The sequence below is a fragment of the Manis javanica genome, chromosome 4, assembly GCF_040802235.1.
Source record: "Manis javanica isolate MJ-LG chromosome 4, MJ_LKY, whole genome shotgun sequence".
Classification (NCBI taxonomy): Eukaryota; Metazoa; Chordata; class Mammalia; order Pholidota; family Manidae; genus Manis; species Manis javanica.
In genome coordinates, this window is record NC_133159.1 from 165,322,937 (window position 1) to 165,345,109 (window position 22,173).

The 22,173-nt window shown below is 39.3% G+C and overlaps 1 protein-coding gene and 1 long non-coding RNA gene across 2 annotated transcripts in view; one reads left to right on the plus strand and one right to left on the minus strand.

Annotated features, from left to right (window-relative positions):
• LOC140849253 (serine/threonine-protein kinase TAO1-like) overlaps positions 1 to 22,173 on the minus strand; it is a 173,109-nt gene that overhangs the window by 101,564 nt on the left and 49,372 nt on the right.
• Positions 1,277 to 22,157, plus strand: LOC140849304 (uncharacterized). Its single transcript, XR_012131047.1, has 2 exons — positions 1,277 to 2,311; positions 19,428 to 22,157. It is a non-coding gene; the product is annotated as an uncharacterized lncRNA (long non-coding RNA).

Consider the following 22,173-nt stretch of genomic DNA (forward strand, 5'->3'; position numbering starts at 1 on the left):
AAGGAGGTAGACTCTGTAGTTTCAAAAACCATTCAGTTTTAAATCCTCTATCCTTGCAGTCATTGTCAAAATTATGCCCAGAGAGGAATCAGGGTACAAACAAACAAAGATTTTCCTGAATATTTAGGTAGTTGCCTCCAATGACTTCATTTGATCGTAAGGGAAACCCGCTGCCTTCAAGAGTCAATCTATTTGCAAACCAAACTTGCACAACATCCTAATTTGTTACAGAAATAAGTGGCCATTAGTAACTTAGGCCACTCGGCTAGAATCTCTCATGCTCTGCAGTGGATTAGAACCTTAGCTCTACATCTGCAGGTCACTGTCTTAGCCACAGACTGGAACTTTCTAAACCAAGTCCAACAAAGGAGCTGTGAGTAAAGGGAATATTCTTTCTTTGGGGAGTTTTATTTTTTAACAAAGTGAGAGTACCAAAAAACAAATTTTTACTCTCTGAAGTTTTATTTTAGTCATTTTTAAGCCAATAATATTCCAATACTGTGTTGTGGTTCAATGTTGTGAGCGGAAACTGAGAGACAGGCAATTCAACCTTGGATTCCTCTATGGTCCACATGTTAATTATGCTGTGTCATGAGGGCCATGTTCCATCCCTGAGCTGTTATGCTGACAGCCCTCCTTGACCATCAAACCATACTTTTCATCTGTGCATCTCTTTATGTATTGTAATACATAATTACATTTAATTGTCATATTATCCTAACCTTACTGATATTCACAGAGGTTAAGTGCTTTTAAGTTGATCACAGTTACTACACAAGCAGAATGAGTGTAAACCCAGTTCTCTTTATTCTAAATTCAGTGCTTTCCTAATGAAATGCCAGAGGACCAGTGGTTAATAATTACTGTGCATTTACTATGTGTCAAACATGGGCTAAGAGTTACATGTCAGGTTATCTTATTCTATCATGATAATAATTCTATGCTGTAGATATTATTACTAACCCCACTTACAGATGTGGAAAGTGAGACCACAGAGAGGTTACATAACATGCCCAAGGTCAGAGAATTATCAAGAAGCACAATCAAGATTCAAAGGCAGGTGGTTTGCTTTACCAACTTGTCTTTCAACAATTAGGCCAGAGTGCCTTCCTACGATAGCATAGCCACCCTCATCAGTTTCCGCCCATAATTTAAGTGAAAATATCTGCAAGAGTCCAGGCCTGCCCAAAATAGCTGGACACTAGAGCTCCGAGTCATGTGTGACACAGGTCGCTGTGTCAGTTCATCCTGTTTTTGCACAGCTGACGATTACTCACAGTGCCCAGGCACAGTGCGCTACATACAGATGATGCACAGTAACTGTGCTGAATGGAACCCAGTGAAAATTACCAGGTCATCATCAACAACGACTGACCTCCTGACTTTTGCAGGCTTGTATCTGTTTTAAAATTAAGAGACAAACACCTGAGATCACATGTAAGTTCTGACTCACAAATCAAGGGAATAAGTAGAACAGAGGTTAAGTGTGTGACCACCAACTATATGTAGCCTGCAGACAGGTTTTGTTTAGCAACACATTGCTTTTAAATTTTCAATCAATAGCTAATATTTAAAATTTAAGCTATTTCATTAAAAAAAACAAATTTCCAGTTTCTATAGAAAAGTTGGAAGCTATAAGACACTAGACAAGGGCATCTGTTCTCTAGAGCATCAATTTCAATGGGAGGGGTTTTTATCCACTTACTTTCTTCCTTGTCCCCAATACGATCTGAGTTTGCAAGCTATGAGCTATAGAGAATGTGCAAGAAGACTTCTAAGTCCATCTGAGTCTTCTATAATTCTTGAATCACTGTTTCAAAACACGCGATAGCCTTGCAGCATACATGGCACATGGAAATTTTAGTCACTTAGCCCCTGAGCTTTCATTTTTGCCTCAGATAGCAAAATAAACAGACAGCTCACACTTAACTTGGTTTAGCCGTCTCTAAAATGAGAATGTCTCCAGTATTAAAGCACCACCACAAAAATGACAAACCAGCTTCGTGTCCTTTCACTGGCTCCAGGTCAAATGACCTACACAGTTTTTTGCCGTGCTCTGCACAGTTGGGGCAAATAGCAAATGGTATCTCACTGATGTGTTTTAAGGGTGAAATGCTATCATTAGCAAAAACTCTGAATGTTTTTTAAAGTCATCTTCATCTACTTATAACTGTCAGAGTTGTTGGCAAGAAGTTGACTTTGCATTCACTGACCTCTTTGGGGTAGGTGGGCAGAGCTCCTGAACAAGTCCGTGGTCTCTGCAGCTATGCTACTATTCAGGAAGACTGGAGGTCTGTACAGCAGCAGCCAGGTAGGTAAACATGAAGGTGAGAAAGTCTTAAATTACTAAACATGTTTATTCAATCCAAATATAGTCACAGACAAACTACAACAGTATAAAACGAGATTTCCCTTACCAAATTTTAGATTTTAGATGTAATAAAAATCTTTTCTCCATTAGTCAGTTAATTGCTATTGAATCCTGTGTCTTAAATAAAAACATCTAGAGACATTTAAAGGCTTTCTCCTGTCTGGGTCCCAAACAAAAATGTAATGAAACATACTAGGGGTCAAAAGCATTGCTGCAAGTATATTCAGTATCAGTTTATATTATAATCAGCTATATTATAATCAGACTTCAAATAATAGAGACTTTCTTTTTTTAAATGAGGTTAATAGGATCATTCTGAACAGGACTATTTGTGTTACTATCATGTACGATGATAGGGAATATGCAGTGTCTTCATTGTTAAAAAAAATTCCTGCTTGTTAGAAAGTCTGCAGTCAACTTAGCTTTATTGCATGAAATAAGCAGTTTGCACACACAACAATAAAACTGTTTAAGAGAAGAACGTAATAGGCTTAGCAGATGTTGCAATCACAGAACATTCTAGATAAACGGTTTTAAAAGACATTTCCTCAGTTTAGAAACTCTTTGGAAAATCAAATTTAGTTGCTGAATTTATGCACACTCTCTCTGAGGTAGTATTTGGGCCTGTTTTTCTCTAGTAGAAATACAAGACTAAGTTTACAATGAACCAACTTCCAGCAACGGTAGCTCACATTACCCAAGTTCCTGCTTGTGTTACTAACAAAGACATCTTGGTGGTTTCTTCCAAAAATCATCTTTACCATTTGTTTGCTGAAAGCTTTTGGAGAGTTAAACTGTCACTTTCTTAGTTATGAGTGCTTCAACGTTTATTCAACAACCACTAAATGAGGACATAGAGATGGTTCCTGCCTGCAAGAAACTTATGCTTTACCAGGAACACCAAATACGACAAATAAAATACATGCTTGTTGTTATACAGTTTAAGCCATTTCTTGCTAATCTGTAGGGAGTGTAAAAGACTGTGCTGGGTTTATTACGTTCATCCTCTGCTAATAAACAATGCAACGTTCAAAAGGACAAGTTTTTTAAGGCTGATGAATGAAGAAAAGGATTTTAGCTCAAACGAAAGAAAAAAGTGTTACAATTTTAAAATGTGGCTTAATGCAAACTATCTACAGGCAAGCATGGAAATCAGCCAACATTTTAAAGGTACATGCTTCTTTCCTAACAACAAGGTTGGATGATGTGTTTGATTATTTTCATAAATTATAAGTTATTATTTATATGTCTTAGTGTCTCAACTATTAGCTTCGAAAAAGAAAAATATCAAGCCATCTTTCCATCTTAATGCATCCGTTCTCCTTATGACCACTACATGCACTTTACCTAAACATTCATGCTGTATCTGAAACAAGTTTAGGCAGACTTTACTTACTCCAGTCTACCAGTTTGATTCTAATTATTACTCTTACCTAACAAAATGCTTGTTATCATAACATACTCCACTCTAGTTTATTTGTGAGGGAAGTCTTAGAATGGTCATTACCGTTCTTAAATAACAAGACCATTTCTCACATGGAAGTTATTCTTCTGACAGTGGCATAGAATATGTTAATGTTCACACTGCCATAATCAACCACTTGCAATATATATGCAGAAGGGGGCAACCCCTGATATGTCTCAGTGTTCCATCTGTGCTGCCTCAGGCTCAGCCGTGTTTCAGCTCCCAGGCGCAGTGACCCACAGCTATCAAAATATTTACCCCTAAAATAGCTTTGTAATAAGAGTGGAATGTCCTTTTTCATGATTTCCTTTGAGAAATACATATGTATTTAACTGGCAATTCTAAACTTTTGGAGATGATAAATCACGTAAATCTACTTATTAAAAAAAAATCCCTTCATGGTGGTTATGGGTGATGTATTATAATACCTACACAAATACACAATATGTTTAACATGCTTTACATTTTCACCTTTGATGATGGCCCTATCCTCCAGCTATGCCTCAATTGCAGTCCCATCCTGGTTCTCACTGTGAGCTGAACCGTCCCTGATAGATGGTTAGTAAGCCGACAACATTAGGTATGAACCTTCCTCTTCGGTCATCAAAGGCATACCAACACTATACATAGCTAGTGAAAGGTGAAGGGTGACAGAGGATTTTGACCAGATATAAAAGCAAACATCAGTAGTGGAACTGCAATTTACATTACAGAATGAAAAATGAAACAACACCCAAAATAAGCAAAGGGGAAACATCCCTCCTGATTGAAGCAAAAGCATACCCAAATCTACCCAGGTTACAAATAGCCAATCCTCACTGCTGAGGAAAATACCTCTACCATCTGTATACATGGTCACTGCATAATCAGTACCTAAAAACAATGGCTGGTCACTTTGGGTTACCCTGAATGTGAAGGGCAAGGGGAAAGGTCAGTTCCAGCAAGGCTCACACACACACTGCACTTGCCTTTGTTCCTGACTGTTCCCAGGGCCCAGCCGGGGCACCCCCTTTGCTTCACCTGGTCTAGCATTCTGCCTTCAGGGCTTCTTTGCCATCCCCAACTTCCAATCCTTGGAAGAAACCAGACAGGGTGGCAAGGAAACCTGACAGTAGGCCAGGACAGGGCATTCAAGAGCCTCTAACTGGTACCACCCGAGGGCCCCAAAGATTTCTCAGTATCTCCACGGGAATGTGGCACTTGTTCTACATAAATAGGAAGAATTCTCTTAACTTTTTTCTTTTTAACAACACAATAGAAGTAAAATAACAAAATATCCATGCTTACTTCTCTCCAAAACAACGGAGACCACCATCATATAATACAATCAATGAAAATCCAGCAAATATTTGTTGGGCTATATGCACGGCATTGCAAACCCAGACAATTTAAGAGGTCAAATATGTTTAATTTTTGGAGTCCCTCACCCTAACATCGTATCAAACATACTAAAAGCTATACTCATAACCCACACGAAAAATAAGTTTATGGCCAAAACATTTTTGAAAGAATTATTCTATTTTTGTTTTTTAAACTATTTGGCTATGGGTTACTCATTTATGTTTGCTATAATTTCGCAGTAATCACTCCCAAGTTTAACATTTAATGAAGATAACATAGTTAGTTTTATATTTGTTTGCTTAAACACTTATTTTTGATCCTATACTTTTTTTTTTTTTGAGAGGGCATCTCTCATATTTATTGATCAAATGGTTGTTAACAACAATAAAATTCTGTATAGGGGAGTCAATGCTCAATGCACAATCATTAATCCATCTCAAGCCTAATTCTTGTCTGTCTCCGATCCTATACTTCTTTGTGTGTTTCAGCCAATCATTTTTCTTTCAAGATCTCCAACATTTTTGAGGTTTCTGAAAAGTATGATATCATTTGGTCATTGTGCCCCTACTGCCTAATGAATACCCCGGTGGCCTTGACTGTGATACCAAGAGAGAGGCAACTTGAAGGGGAGATGCCTTCCTCAGGAACTGGCAGGAAAGATATTGAGCATCAAGAGCAGGAAACCGAGGTGAGGCAGAGGATGGCTGACAGATCTCACGTGACAGAGGTACAGGTTCGGCCAAACAGCAAACAGGATATCCAACCATTCAGCAATCACTCTGTGTATGCCCATCAAGAGACACAGATGAAAAAAGCACTTTCCTCCCCTCAAGGAATTCATAACCTAGTAGGGGCAACAGGACTTTAATGTAGAATGCAGGGGCACAGTGTGAAACCTGATGTAACAAAGACCTCAAGCACCACAGAAATACAGAGGAGGGAGCTTTCACCAGGGCCACCAAATTGCACAACTGCAGGGGTGTCATTCACACTGTCATCTATGTGAATGGTATTCCCCATAGTTGTGCAGGGTGGTGGTCATGGCTGAAGGGATAATAAAAGGTTTTCCAGAAGAGATGGAATTTGGGCAAGTCTGTGAAAGACCAGATGCTCCTCCAATTATAAGCAGTGTAACCTCCACGAGTGTCCATTTATTCATCTCTAATAGGGATAATAATACCGACTTCATTGAATTATTACGAGAGAACAAAAAGATGTATACAGTATACTATCCATACCAACTCCATCCCTCCTTCCATTTTCCCTCCTTTCTGTACTTGAGCTTCTACCACATCTGGCACTCTACCAGGCACTTTATTTTTTATTTATTTATTTTTTAAAATTCATTTTATTATCATTAATCTTCAATTACATGAAGAACATTATGGTTACTAGACTTCCCCCTTTACCAGGACCCCCCATACAAACCCCATTACAGTCACTGTCCATCAGCGTAGTAAGATGCTGTAGACTCGCTATTTTCTTCTCTGAGTTGCACATCCCTCCCTATGCCCCCCATCACATTATACATGCTAATCGTAAGGCCACCCTTTTTTTTCCTTGCCCTTATCCCTCCCTTCCCTCCCCTCCTGCCCAGTCCCTTTCCCTTTGGCAGCCATTAGTTCCCTCTTGGGTTCTGTGAGTCTGCTGCTGTTTTGTTCCTTCAGTTTTTCTTTGTTCTTATACTCCACATATGAGTGAAATCATTTGGTACTTGTCTTTCTCCACCTGGCTTATTTCACTGAGCGTAGTACCCTCTAGCTCCATCCATGTTGTCTACCAGGCACTTTATATATGAGGGACGATACACACAGTTTGTCTTCATGAAATGTACAGTAAAATGACGCTACTCTATTACTAATTATTCTACAGAGAGTGGTAGGAGGAAGGTGGGTCAACTAAAAGCATAAGCAAACAATTAAGTCATCCACTTTTTCAGGAGAAAGAAAGAGGGTTTCAGGGTGTTAATAACTCTGCTGGTGGTAGGACTGAGAGAGAAGCAAGAGACAACTGCTCAGCAACAGCAAGTTAGGGGGTACAGCAGAGTGGCAAATAAGTGTTATCTACTATCTTAATTCTCATCAACTGATTACCTGGAAGGCTGTGAATGAACTCATGACTGTCCGTATTCACGATGGGCACTGCAGAGGCTTGGGGTGCGATGTGAGTGGTAAACCAGGCATTCTTTGTCTAAATGATATTATGTTGCCTGTCTTTGTAAAAAGCCATGTCTGGAAGATCTGTGTCATTTCTTCAGCAGAGATCTAGAGCACTAGAGCAGGCAGGAGACCCAGGAGGGAGGGGGGTAGACTGCTGGTCAACTGCTGGCACAGTACCAGGCCAAGAGATCAAAGGAATACAGGTTTGTGGTGCCTGCTGTAATGAATTGGTTTGGTATGGAATTCATACTGGGCTGAGTCACCAAAATGGAGCCAATGGATTGGAAAAGTGAAAGAGACCGAGTTTTGGAGGCAGAGAGTCTTGTGTTCAAATTCCAGCTCTTCCAATTACTAACTTCTTATGGCACTTCATCTTTCTGAACCTTAGATTCTCTTGATAAAACATGTGGATGTTAATACTTACCCCATAGGGTTACGGGAATGGTTAAAACACACTGTGCAGCACCTAAAATACACTGGAAGTTCAACAAATAATACTTCTGTTTTCTGAAGGGACTGGAGAGCCATACATAGAAAATTCTATAAGGAGTGAAACTCTACTGATGGAGTTCATAGCTCACTGGGGAAAGGTAATTTTTAACCAAAAGTTTTAATGTAAGATGACAAGTGGAGGCAAGAATTAGGTACAAACGACATGGGATCAGAAAACGGGATGGGAGAGAAATCAAGGGAAGTTTCACAAAAGTTGCTTCAAAGGACATCAATTTTTTTCCAAATGGAGTGAAAGAAAGACATTATTCTATGAAGAAGTAAGAGTAGGTAGAAGAGATGAGAGGTGTGAAGTGTTTTAGGGGCTTTTCAGCTGAGATGTCAAACTCATACAAGACAAAAAGCAAGAAAGAAGATGGGAAAAAGGAATGAGTCATGTGCTGAAGCCAGTGAGCATAACTTATTGTTTGTTGTATTATTATTATCATTATTTTTTATTTTGGTATCATTAATCTACAATTACATGAAGAACATTATGTTTACTAGGCTTCCCCCTTCACCAAGTCCCCCCCACATACCCCTTCACAGTCACTGTCCATCAGCATAGCAAGATGCTGTAAAATCACTACTTGTCTGCTCTGTGTTGCACAGCCCTCCCCGTGCCCCCCTCGCACTATACATGCTAATCGTAATGCCCTCTTTCTTTTTCCCCACCCTTATCCCTCCCTTCCCACCCATCCTCCCCAGTCCCTTTCCCTTTGGTAACTGTTAGTCCATTCTTGGGTTCTGTGATTCTGCTGCTATTTTGTTCCTTCAGTTTTCATTTGTTCTTATACTCCACTTATGAGTGCAATCATTTGGTCCTTGTCTTTCTCTGCCTGGCTTATGTCACTGAGCATAATACCCTCTACCTCCATCCATGTTGTTGCGAATGGTAGGATCTGTTTTTTCCTTATGGCTGAGTAACATTCCATTGTGTATATGTACCACATCTTTATCCATTCATCTACTGAGGGACATTTAGGTTGCTTCCATATCTTGGCTATTGTAAACAGTGCAGCAATAAACATAGGGGTGCATCTGTCTTTTTCAAACTGGAGTGCTGCATTCTTAGGGTAAATTCCTAGAACTGGAATTCCTGGGTCAAACTGTATTATTATTTTTATTATCTTCAGATTGGCCCAAAATTTCAAGACCAATCAAGAACAAATAGATTAGTACACTAGAATTCTAACCTTAGTGAAACTAAAGATGCATTTACCCTGCATAGAAAACAACCTAATTGGCAAATAAATAGCGTAGAATTGGAAATGTCATGGCCCATATGAAAAACACCTGCCCAACTGAAAACTGGTATGTGACATCCAGTTAAATGAGAGAAGAGCTTGACAACTCAGAAAGCAACTAGTTTTTGAAAGCTAGTATTGTCTTTTAAAAATTCAGTGACAGAAAAATAAAATCACTAATCTGACAGGAATTACAATGAAATTAATACAAGGAAATGTCATTTAATTTTAAAAGGTCCTATTTTGCTCATTTACTTTGGGACTCCTTATTTTAAATAAGTTAAAACTTTTTTTGTTTTATTTTATTATTTTGCTGTTTTAAAATCCTGAGTGCTTGAAGCTTTCATTTGTGTTTGGGATCTCCAATCCACCACACAGTATGTGTTGCACTTCACCTGTACAAAGGGGGTGGGTGGGGAGCAGGTACAGAGCAGATAGGCCTTAACACAGTCTGAGAGGTCCTTATCTCAGGAGCACTGGAAGGCCTCTGAGAATGAAATCATCAATGAGGTGAATCATCGGCAACACATTCCACCTTGCAAAAGGAGACGCACCTGAACTCAGCGTGAATTGTGCTGAAGAGGGCAGAAGAGGTACCTAGCGGGACTGCTTTACAAAACCGAGGCACCCACTAACTCCGGGTTTCTCATCAGGAGCAGCAGATTATCAAGGAATGATCACATTCCTAAAACTCTCACACTGACCATCCAGCGACCCCATGTCCCACGTACAGAAACAAAGTCACGGGAAAGATACCAGCTGACCCAACCTGCCATCTGAGCCAGGAATGGGGTCAGAATTTAAAAACCAGTTTCCAACTTCACCATTCATTTCTTAGCTCACCCTACTAAACTGAAAGATACAGTTCAGAGGATCATCTGATAAATCATGATCATACTGTGGTATAAATAAAGAATTAAATAAAAACCAATTGTAACCTCAAATGTGCCCATAAATTGTAAGTTGGATAGGTAGTTTTGAATAACACTTTCCAATTCTTTTGAATTAAAATAAAATTTAAGATGTTGTAGGAAGGCAGTTCAAACAAAAGCTAATTTTGTTTAATGAACTAACCAGGAAGGCATTGTGAAAGTACTGTGCAACTAAATGCTTAGCTAATTACTGTGAGATCAAATAACTGTTACCATAGTTACTGGACACTGTTTTCCATAATAACTTTTATCACTTCAATAAATCTTTGTGATGCAAGAAATATAAAAAGTTTACTGTAACATGACTATAATGTTTTGGAAGGCACACACTGATGACTGACCTACTGAAATTACCTTCCCATATTTGTCAGTGAACAAGGGGTGATACTGTATCTAGTTGACTCAATATCAGAATGTTTCACTGGCTTCTTTTATAGACTGTAATTCCTCAAAAGTTGAATCTACCTGGTCCTGTCATTCAATGGAAAAAATCAGAGTGCACCCTCAGTGTTATATCTTCTCTTTGAATGAGAATAAAAATAACAGCAACTATTTATGAAGCAATAATTGTCCGGTTCCACACTAGGAAGCTGACATACATCATCATCTAATCCCTCCCACACTGTTATAGCCCAATGTCATTTCAGTTCCCTCTTGGGAGTGATTTCAAATCAGGTCTCTACAGCTCCAAAGTCAGTTCTCTTTCCATTATACCACAGAGCCTTATAACACAAAAGAGACAATTTCACTAACCGCTTTCTTGCTGCTAGTTTACAGAGTTAAAAGTTATACCAAACTGCCACTGAAGTCTCCCTGACATAATGACTGACTGCTCTGCTGGCGGAAATGATATCATCGCTCCACTGGAAAATGGGCATTCATTCCCTGGATATACTGGAGTGGAGACTTGGTTATACTGCTAGGGTTATATTACTATTCCTGGCTCCACCTGCTCCCCATCCACATATGCAGGGCTTAGTCATTTGGGCACTTTCACTCATATCCTGCTTGCCCTTTTCGAGACCTAAATGCAGAGATTTTTGAGTAAGTGAAATGGTGAAATGGTCTAATAAGTTAAGACTAACAATAAACTTGTAGTATGAGTGTGATAAGAAAAAGGAAACTGCATATTCCAAATCCGGTTCTGTCAGTGTGAGGCTGGATAGCCTTGGGCAAGTCACTGATGATCTCTCTGGGTTTTCCCATCTGAATAATGGGGCAATAATCTCCACCTACTAACTCACAGGGATATTAGGTAGATAAGTTATTTAATGTCGTTGAGTTCTTTGAAGATACAAAGTACTAAGCATTACAATCATTATCAAGGTGAAATGAAAACCATACATATGATTACAGTTATTAAAAAGAATAAGAGGGCGGAGCCAGGATGGCGGCGTGAGTACAGCAGTGGAAATCTCCTCCCAAAAACACATAGATCTATGAAAATATAACAAAGAAAACTACTCCTAAAATAGAGACCAGAGGACACAGGACAACATCCAGACCACATACACACCTGCAAGAACCCGGCGCCTTGCGAAGGGGGACGGGAAGGCCACAAACCAACAAGAAGGGAAGCTCTTCCAGCAGTCACTCGTACCAGCTCTGCAAACTATCTCTATCACCATGAAAAGGCAAAACTACAGGCAGACAAAGATCACAGAGACAACACCTGAGAAGGAGACAGACCTAACCAGTCCTCCTGAAAAAGAATTCAAAATAAAAATCATGAACATGCTGACAGAGATGCAGAGAAAAATGCAAGAGCAATGGGATGAGATGCAGAGAAAAATGCAAGAGCAAAGGGATGAAGTCTGGAGGGAGATCACAGATGTCAGGAAGGAGATCACAGAAGTGAACCAATCCCTGGAAGGATTTATAAGCAGAATGGATAAGATGCAAGAGGCCATTGAAGGAATAGAAGCCAGAGAACAGGAACATATAGAAGCTGACATAGAGAGAGATAAAAGGATCTCCAAGAATGAAACAACACTAAGAGAACTATGTGACCAATCCAAAAGGAATAATATTCGTATGATAGGGGTACCAGAAGAAGAAGAAAGAGGAAAAGGGATAGAAAGTCTCTTTGAAGAAATAATTGCTGAAAACTTCCCGAAACTGGGGGAGGAAATAATTGAACAGACCATGGAATTACACAGAACCCCCAACAGAAAGGATCCAAGGAGGACAACACCAAGACACATAGTAATTAAAATGGCAAGGATCAAGGACAAGGAAAGAGTTTTAAAGGCAGCTAGAGAGAAAAAGGTCACCTATAAAGGAAAACCCATCAGGCTAACATCAGACTTCTCGACAGAAATCCTAAAGGCCAGAAGAGAATGGCATGATATACTTAATGCAATGAAACAGAAGGGCCTTGAACCAAGGATACTGTATCCAGCATGACTATCATTTAAATATGATGGCGGGATTAAACAATTCCAGGACAAGCAAAAGCTGAGGGAATTTGCTTCCCACAAACCACCTCTACAGGGCATCCTACAGGGACTGCTCTAGATGGGAGAACCCCTAAAAAGAGCACAGAACAAAACAGACAACATATGAAGAATGGAGGAGGAGGAATAAGAAGGGAGAGAAGAAAAGAATCTCCAGACAGTGTATATAACAGCTCAATAAGCGAGCTAAGTTAGGCAGTAAGATACTAAAGAAGCTAAACTTGAACCTTTGGTAACCACGAATCTAAAGCCTGCAATGCAATAAGTACATATCTCTCAATAGTCACCCTAAATGTAAATGGACTTGATGCACCAATCAAAAGACACAGAGCAATAGAATGGATATAAAAGCAAGACCCATCTATATGCTGCTTCCAAGAAACTCACCTTAAACCCAAAGATAAGCATAGACTAAAAGTCAAGGGATGGAAAAATATATTTCAGGCAAACAACAGTGAGAAGAAAGCAGGGGTTGCAGTACTAATATCAGACAAAATAGACTTCAAAACAAAGAAAGTAACAAGAGATAAAGAAGGATGCTACATAGTGATAAAGGGCTCAGTCCAACAAGAGAATATAACCATTCTAAATATATATGCACCCAATACAGGAGCACCAGCATATATGAAGCAAATACTAACAAAACTAAAGAGGGAAATAGACTGCAATGCATTCATTTTAGGATACATCAACACACCACTCACCCCGAAGGATAGATCCACCAGGCAGAAAATAAGTAAGGACACACAGGCACTGAACAACACACTAGAACAGATGGACCTAATAGACATCTATAGAACTCTACATCCAAAAGCAACAGGATATACATTCTTCTCAAGTGCACATGGAACATTCTCCAGAATAGACCACATACTAGCTCACAAAAAGAGCCTCAATAAACTCCAAAATATTGAAATTCTACCAACCAATTTTTCAGACCACAAAGGTATAAAAGTAGAAATAAATTCTACAAAGAAAACAAAAAGGCTCACAAACATATGGAGGCTTAACAACATGCTACTAATAATAATCAATGGATCAATGAACAAATCAAAATAGAGATCAAGGAATATATAGAAACAAATGACAACAACAACACTAAGCCCCAACTTCAGTGGGATGCAGCGAAAGCAGTCTTAAGAGGAAAGTATATAGCGATCCAGGCACACTTGAAGAAGGAAGAACAATCCCAAATGAATAGTCTAACATCACAATTATCAAAACTGGAAAAAGAAAAACAAATGAGGCCTAAACTCAGCAGAAGGGGGGACATGATAAAGATCAGAGAAGAAATAAACAAAATTGAGAAGAATAAACAATAACAAAAATCAATGAAACCAAGAGCTGGTTCTTCGAGAAAATAAACAAAATAGATAAGCCTCTAGCCCAACTTATTAAGAGAAAAATAGAATCAACCCAAATCAACATAATCAGAAATGAGAATGGAAAAATCACGACAGACGCCACAGAAATCCAAAGAATTATTAAAGACTACTATGAAAACCTACATGCCAACAAGCTGGAAAACCTAGTAGAAATGGACAACTTCCTAGAAAAATAAAACCTCCCAAGACTGACCAAGGAAGAAACACAAAAGTTAAACAAACCAATTACAAGCAAAGAAATTGAAACAGTAATCAAAAAACTACCCAAGAACAAAACCCCGCGGCCGGACGGATTTACCTCGGAATTTTATCAGACACACAGAGAAGACATAATACCCATTCTCCTTAAAGTGTTCCAAAAAATAGAAGAAGAGGGAATACTCTCAAACTCATTCTATGAAGCCAACATCACCCTAATACCAAAACCAGGCAAAGACCCCACCAAAAAAGAAAATTAGAGAGCAATATCCCTGATGAATGTAGATGCAAAAATACTCAATAAAATATTAGCAAATAGAATTCTACAGTATATCAAAAGGATCATACACCATGACCAAGTGGGGTTCATCCCAGGGATGCAAGGATGGTACAACATTCGAAAATCCATCAACATCATCCACCACATCAACAAAAAGAAAGACAAAAACCACATGATCATCTCCATAGATGCTGAAAAAACATTTGACAAAATTCAACATCCATTCATGATAAAAACTCTCAGCAAAATGGGAATAGAGGGCAAGTACCTCAACATAATAAAGGCCATATATGATAAACCCACAGCCAGCATTATACTGAACAGCGAGAAGCTGAAAGCATTTCCTCTGAGATCAGGAACCAGACAGGGATGCCCACTCTCCCCACTGTTATTTAACATAGTACTGGAGGTCCTAGCCATGGCAATCAGACAAAACAAAGAAATACAAGGAATCCAGATTGGTAAAGAAGAAGTTAAACTGTCACTATTTGCAGATGATATGATACTGTACATAAAACACCCTAAAGACTCCACTCCAAAACTACTAGAACTGATATCAGAATACAGCAAATTTGCAGGATACAAAATTAACACACAGAAATCTGTAGCTTTCCTATACACTAACAATGAACCAATAGAAAGAGAAATCAGGAAAACAATTCCATTCACCATTGCATCAAAAAGAATAAAATACCTAGGAATAAACCTAACCAAAGAAGTGAAAGACTTATACTCTGATAACTACAAGTCACTCTTAAGAGAAATTAAAGGGGACACTAGTAAATGGAAACTCATCCCATGCTCATGGCTAGGAAGAATTAATATCGTCAAAATGGCAATCCTGCCCAAAGCAATATACAGATTTGATGCAATCCCTCTCAAATTACCAGCAACATTCTTCAATGAATTGGAACAAATAATTCAAAAATTCATATGAAAACACCAAAGACCCCGAATAGCCAAAGCAATCCTGAAAAAGAGGAATAAAGCAGGGGGGATCTCACTCCCCAACTTCAAGCTCTACTACAAAGCTATAGTAATCAAGACTATTTGGTACTGGCACAAGAACAGAGCCACAGACCAGTGGAACAGATTAGAGACTCCAGAAATTAACCCAAACATATATGGTCAATTAATATTTGATAAAGGAGCCATGGACATACAATGGCAAAATGACAGTCTCTTCAACAGATGGTGCTGGCAAAACTGGACAGCTACATGTAGGAGAATGAAACTGGACCATTGTCTAACCCCATATACAAAGGTAAACTCAAAATGGATCAAAGACCTGAATGTAAGTCATGAAACCATTAAACTCTTGGAAAAAAACATAGGCAAAAACCTCTTAGACATAAACATGAGTGACCTCTTCTTGAACATATCTCCCGGGGCAAGGAAAACAACAGCAAAAATGAGCAAGTGGGACTACATTAAGCTGAAAAGCTTCTGTACAGCGAAAGACACCATCAACAGAACAAAAAGGAACCCTACAGTATGGGAGAATATATTTGAAAATGACAGTTCCGATAAAGGCTTGACATCCAGAATATATAAAGAGCTCACACGCCTCAACAAACAAAAAACAAATAACCCAATTAAAAAATGGGCAGAGGAACTGAACAGACAGTTCTCTAAAAAAGAAATACAGATGGCCAACAGACACATGAAAAGATGCTCCACATCGCTAATTATCAGAGAAATGCAAATTAAAACTACAATGCGGTATCACCTCACACCAGTAAGGATGGCTGCCATCCAAAAGACAAACAACAACAAATGTTGGCAAGGCTGTGGAGAAAGGGGAACCCTCCTACACTGCTGGTGGGAATGTAAATTAGTTCAACCATTGTGGAAAGCAGTATGGAGGTTCATCAAAATGCTCAAAACAGATCTACCATTTGACCCAGGAATTCCACTCCTAGGAATTTACCCTAAGAACGCAGCAATCAAGTTTGAGAAAGACAGATGCACCCCTATGTTTATCGCAGCACTATTTACAATAGCCAAGAATTGGAAGCAACCTAAATGTCCATCGGTAGAGGAATGGATAAAGAAGATGTGGTACATATACACAATGGAATACTACTCAGCCATAAGAAGTGGAAAAATCCAACCATTTGCAGCAACATGGATGGAGCTGGAGAGTATTATGCTCAGTGAAATAAGCCAAGCGGAGAAAGAGAAATACCAAATGATTTCACTCATCTGAGGAGTATAAGAACAAAGGAAAAACTGAAGGAACAAAACAGCAGCGGAATTACAGAACCCAAAAATGGACTAACAGGTACCAAAGGGAAAGGAACTGGGGAGGATAGGTGGGCAGGGAGGGATAAGGGGGGGAAGAAGAAGGGGGGTATTAAGATTAGCATTCATGGGGGGGGAGGGAGAAAGGGGAGGGTGGGCTGTACAACAAAGAGAGGACAAGTAGTGATTCTACAACATTTTGCTACGCTGATGGACAGTAACCGTAATGTGGTTGTTAGGGGGGACCTGATATAGGGGAGAGCATAGTAAACATAGTATTCTTCATGTAAGTGTAGACTAAAAATTAAAAAAAAAAAAGAAAGAAAGAAAAGGGGGATTACTCCTTGACAGGATAAAACTATTGGTAAATCAAAGATCAACACATGCTTTAAATATCCTTAATGTTGATCACTTAAAGGGTGTCAGATGATCAGCTATGGAGGTACTCTTTTCTGATAATATTCCTTTCTCTTAATAAAAAAAAAAAAGCAGTTCCTGTGTGCTGACCTCCAATGAGTTCTGCACAGTGGTATAGAGGGCATGTCAAAGTGTGGGCAAAGGGTCTGTTTGTTTCTATGCAGAAGATCAAGGCCTAGCTTGGCTACCCAGAAAATGAACTAAGATACGATATGAGGAGGAGCTTCCGGCATCAGCACTCTCTGGAGGACTCGTGCCGGGGGATGATCATCAAAAAGCCTCCACAGGGATCCGGACGATGCTGCGGTTGTGGCTGCATCCACCCCACCGTCTCCTGGACTTGCCATTGGAATAAGGAGGGAGATGTCTAGGCTGGCATGTGCATACAGTGAGACAACGAATTTGACCGGATCTGTACTGTTGGAACTCAACCAGGAGTTGGGAGGGGTGCAAGGTGTAGCACTCCAAAATCTTATGACTATAGACTATCTATGGTTAAAAGAACATATGGGATGTGAAAAGATACCAGAAATGGGCTGCTTTAATTTGTCTGATTTCTCTCAGACTGTTCAAGTACATTTGGACAATATCCATCATATCATAAACAAATTTTCACAAATGCCTAGGGTGCCTAAATGGTTTTCTTGGCTTCACTGGAGATGGATGGTAATTATAGATTTGCTTTGTTTATGTCACCGTATTCCTATTATGTTAATATGTGAGCGCAAATTAGTTGGTAGTTTAAAACCTATACATGCTTAAGTTACTCTACAAGAAGATATGTCAAAAAAATAATCAATCCTCCCATGTTTTCCTCCATATGCTACCTCTATAGCTTTTCTTCTTCCTTCCTAATTACAACCCTTAAATAGAATTCGTGCCTCATATCGAATTTACCGAGTATCATAATTCCTCCAGGTGGTAAAGAAACCTCGAGACAAGTGCTGGGCATAGAAGCCACAGGGCATAAATCTGCCAAGTAAAAAGCTAACCTTTTCAAACAATATGGCTTCTCTCTCACTTACCAACTTTACATTTCCCTGTATGGCCCCGGAAGATGGCTGGTTAGCCAGAGACGGGTAAGATTCCTCAAGGGAGGAACAACCTAAGACAGGCACAGTCGCATGGGGGCCATCAGGTGAGAATTTGGGGATCAACAGAGGTGAGGCTCAGAACCTCACCCCCCCTGCTTTGAGAGAAATCTTCTGCATCTGTGGATGTCTTGCTGCCCTTGTCTAGCCTGGATTAATACTTAGTCCATAGGCACACACCTGATCATCTGATCATCTACATTTGCCCTCTTACAGCACTAAACTATGTTTTCTACCTTTATCTTGCATCTACCTACCACTTCAGCATTTTATTAAAAATAAAAATAATAATAATAATAGAGGGAGAAATGTGGGATCAACATATAAATCAAGTACAAAAATCAAATGAATATTCATATTTGACCTGATTGTTTATGGGTCATAATGCGTGATCAAAACCGAAAGTTTCTGTGATGAATGCCCTTGTACTGTTCACCATGTAAGAATTTATTCACTATGTAAGAATTCATTCACCATGTAAGAACTTGTTCGTTATGCTTCAGAAGATTGGAGACTGACGAGAATTAGGCTTGAGATGGATTAATGATTGTACATTGAGCATTGACCCCCCTATACTGAATTTTATTGTTGTTAACAACCATTTGATCAATAAATATGAGAGATGCCCTCTAAAAAAAAAAAAAGTATGACAGAAAACCACTATCAAAAGGGTGTCCTACTGTAGTGAAAGCAAGCATACATCCTCCAAAATCCTGAGGTAGGAACCTTAAGGCTCCCAGCAATGAAACTGGATTCATATCTATTCAGCACTGTTCCAAAGGTCTCAGTTTCAAGAGGTCAAAAGCCATTTCATCGTTGGCCTCAAAAATGAACTGGCAGGAGTCATGTCAAAGACTGAATCAGCCTTGGATGACTCGGCAGCTATAATCTTGCTCAGTTGAGAGATAACCAAAGGCTGACACCTCTGTCTTTTGTCCCGCCATTACCTGGGCATAGAAGCCGCAAACTTGTCCTTGACTCTCCTCTTAGTTCCTCCTGTTCCTTCCATTCAGTTGGTGCCTGCTGCCTCCCAAATAGCTCTGTATTCAGCACCCCCTCTCCCAGCCCATGTAGAAAGGACCTTCAGTAAGACCTTCCCCACTTACCACAATTTCTAGAATAGTCATATAACTGTCTTCCTGCCTCCAACTTTCCCTCCCCCTTAAATCTGTTATCCTACCCAGAATGTAACCAAATGCTTATCATGACTTGCTTCTGCTTAGAATAATTCAATGGACACCATTGCTTTCAGGATAAAATTAGGATTCTTTAGCAAGTAATGTAAGGATTTACATAAACTGTAAATACTGTCTCCAATTTCATTTGTCACCTCTCCCTTTATCATATTCTAGTCACACTCTCTCTTATAATTTCCTGTGCTCACTGCTACTACGTCTTCTACACTGCATTGAGACTGTCACTACTTGTGAAGATACTAGTCTTGAAGAATCCTATGGGCAGTGACTGGTCTTCTTCAGCCTGGAGTAAGTATGTATGTACTCAATCAATGTTAAATGAATGCCTGAATGAATGAACAAAGGCTTCCAGAGGACATGTTAGCCAGTTATGCTCAATGCTCTCAGCTGGGTGAAGGGCTCTTGAGCAATTCACTAATTAATTTGATTGATGTTTTAACTATGAGGAGGATGATAACTGATGCAGGATATCTTGTTACTAAGACTTGAGTGAACTAAGTTATCCTTTGTAATACAGACCTAAATGATTTAACTGTGCCTCTAAGATTTTAGATTCAGTCAGATCCCATGAACTATTGCCAAGAAGCAAACACTCAAAGTATAAAACAAGAGTGTTAATGATTTTTAAGAAAGCTGTGATCTTGGGATGTTCACATCAGAATCCCTGCTGTAAAAAACCTCTCTTTATCAAAGTCATGACAGCGACAGGAAATAAATCAATCAAGCAGTGAGTGGCATACAGAGGAGTATCATTCTAAAGTGGTAAGGTTTTCTTGGCTCCACAGATAAGAGAAAAAGTGAAGGACAAACAGCATTTTACTCCCTTGCTCTGGAATGCTACTGGACACATAAAGCCAGATCGGCCATATATGAATCAGCTTCTCCCACTTAAAGTCAAAGAGACAAATCTCATTTTGGGGAATGAGTGAAGACAGTCATATACAAGATTGTATTTTATGGAAATAAAAAAAAGAATTATGAAACATAAAGTACATTAAACATAAGACATGCTCTCTTCCCCAATTTCTGCGAATTGTAGAAGTCTTTGAAATTGATAAAACCTGAGAGATTTAAATATCTATTAGTCAATTAGTCATCCAGGAAAAATATCTATCAAGTTAACTTCATTTAAAGTTCACCCACTGGTCACCCAATAGAATCACCTCTTATTTTACTGTCCCTTTTTTTTAATTAAGGTATCATTGATATACACTCTTATGAAGGTTTCACATGAGCAAGATTGTAGTTACTATATCAGTAAATATAAGATACCCTTATTATCAAGTCCCCCCCATACATTGAAGTCACTGTCCATCACCATAGTAAGATGCCACAGAGTCACTACTTGTCTTCTCTGTGCTACGCTGTCTTCCCTGTGACCCCACACACACCATGTGTACCAATCATAATACCCCCTCAATTCCCTTCTCCCTCTCTCCTCACCCACCTTCCCTCACCCCTCCTCTTCAGTAACCTTTAGTCCCTTCTTGGGTTCTGTGAGTCTGCTGCTGTTTTGTTCCTTCACTTTTGCTTCGTTGTCACACTCCACAAATGAGGGAAATCATTTGGTGCTTGTCTTTCTCCACCTGGCTTATTCACTGAGCATAATACCCTCTACCTCCATCCATGTAGTTGCAAATGGTAGGATTTGTTTTCTTCTTACAGCTGAAAAATATTCCAGTGTGTATATGTGCCTCATCTTCTATATCCATTCATCTACTGATGGACAGTTAGGTTGCTTCATGTCTTGGTTATTGTAAACAGTGCTGTGATAAACATAGGGGTGCATCTGTCTTTTTGAATCTCAGATCTTGTTCTCTTTGGGTAAACTCCTAGGAGTGGGATTCCTGGGTCAAATGGTATTTCTATTTTTAGTTTTTTAAGGAACCTCCATATTGCTTTCCACAATGACTGAACTAGTTTACATTCCCACCAACAGTGTAGGAGGGTTCCCCTTTCTCTGTATTCTCGCCACTATTTGTTGTTCCTTGTTTTTTGGTTGTTGGCCATCCTAACTGGTGTGAGGTGATATCTCATTGTGGTTTTAATTTGCATTTCTCTGACAATCAGCGATGTGGAGCATTGTAGGCCACCTGAATTTCTTTTCTGGAGCAGTGTCTGTTCGTGTCTTCCGCCCATTTTTTAATCAAGTTATTTGCTTTTTGGGTGTTGAGGCATGTCGGGTATGTCATTTACAAATATATTCTCCCCCACTAGCTTCCTACTTGTTGACACTCTTCCTCCTCCTGGATCTCAATTTTTACTATCTAAGCTCAAGTCTACTTCTGTGACCATTCATTAGTCTGTATCTGCAGGCCCTGACACTGCTGGCCATATCATTTTTCCTGAAATTAGTTCCGCCTGTGGCTTTTATATTCCTATGGGATCTTACATCTCCTCCACCCCAGACTATTCTTCCCTTGATGGTTCTTCCTCTTTCTAGACAATGGACCTGTGTCCAACTCAGACATTTGTGTTATTCCTGCTCAGGCTTCAACATTACATCTGGATATAGAACTTTGAGACTATTCATTTTTGGCTTTGATCTTTCTCCCAGGTCCAAGTTTGCATCCCCCACCACCTAAGGGATATTTTAGTTGCTCATCACACAATTTCTTCAAAGAAAACATGTTTGCAACCGCATGTAATATCTTTTCCTTCCCTCTCCAAACAGTTTCCTTAGTGTTTTTCTACAATCGATTGACTGTTCTCTAGGGCACTCCTGATGAAACCCTTTTGCCTCTTCCTCCTTCTAACAACCAGTATAAGCCTCAGTGACTAGTGCCAAATTCCTCTACCACATATCTTACAGCCGTCCTTTCCTTGTATTTCTAATTTAGCAAATCAAAAACACTGCCAAAATACTTAATAGTTTTAACACAAAAATCAGTACTCTCCCTTC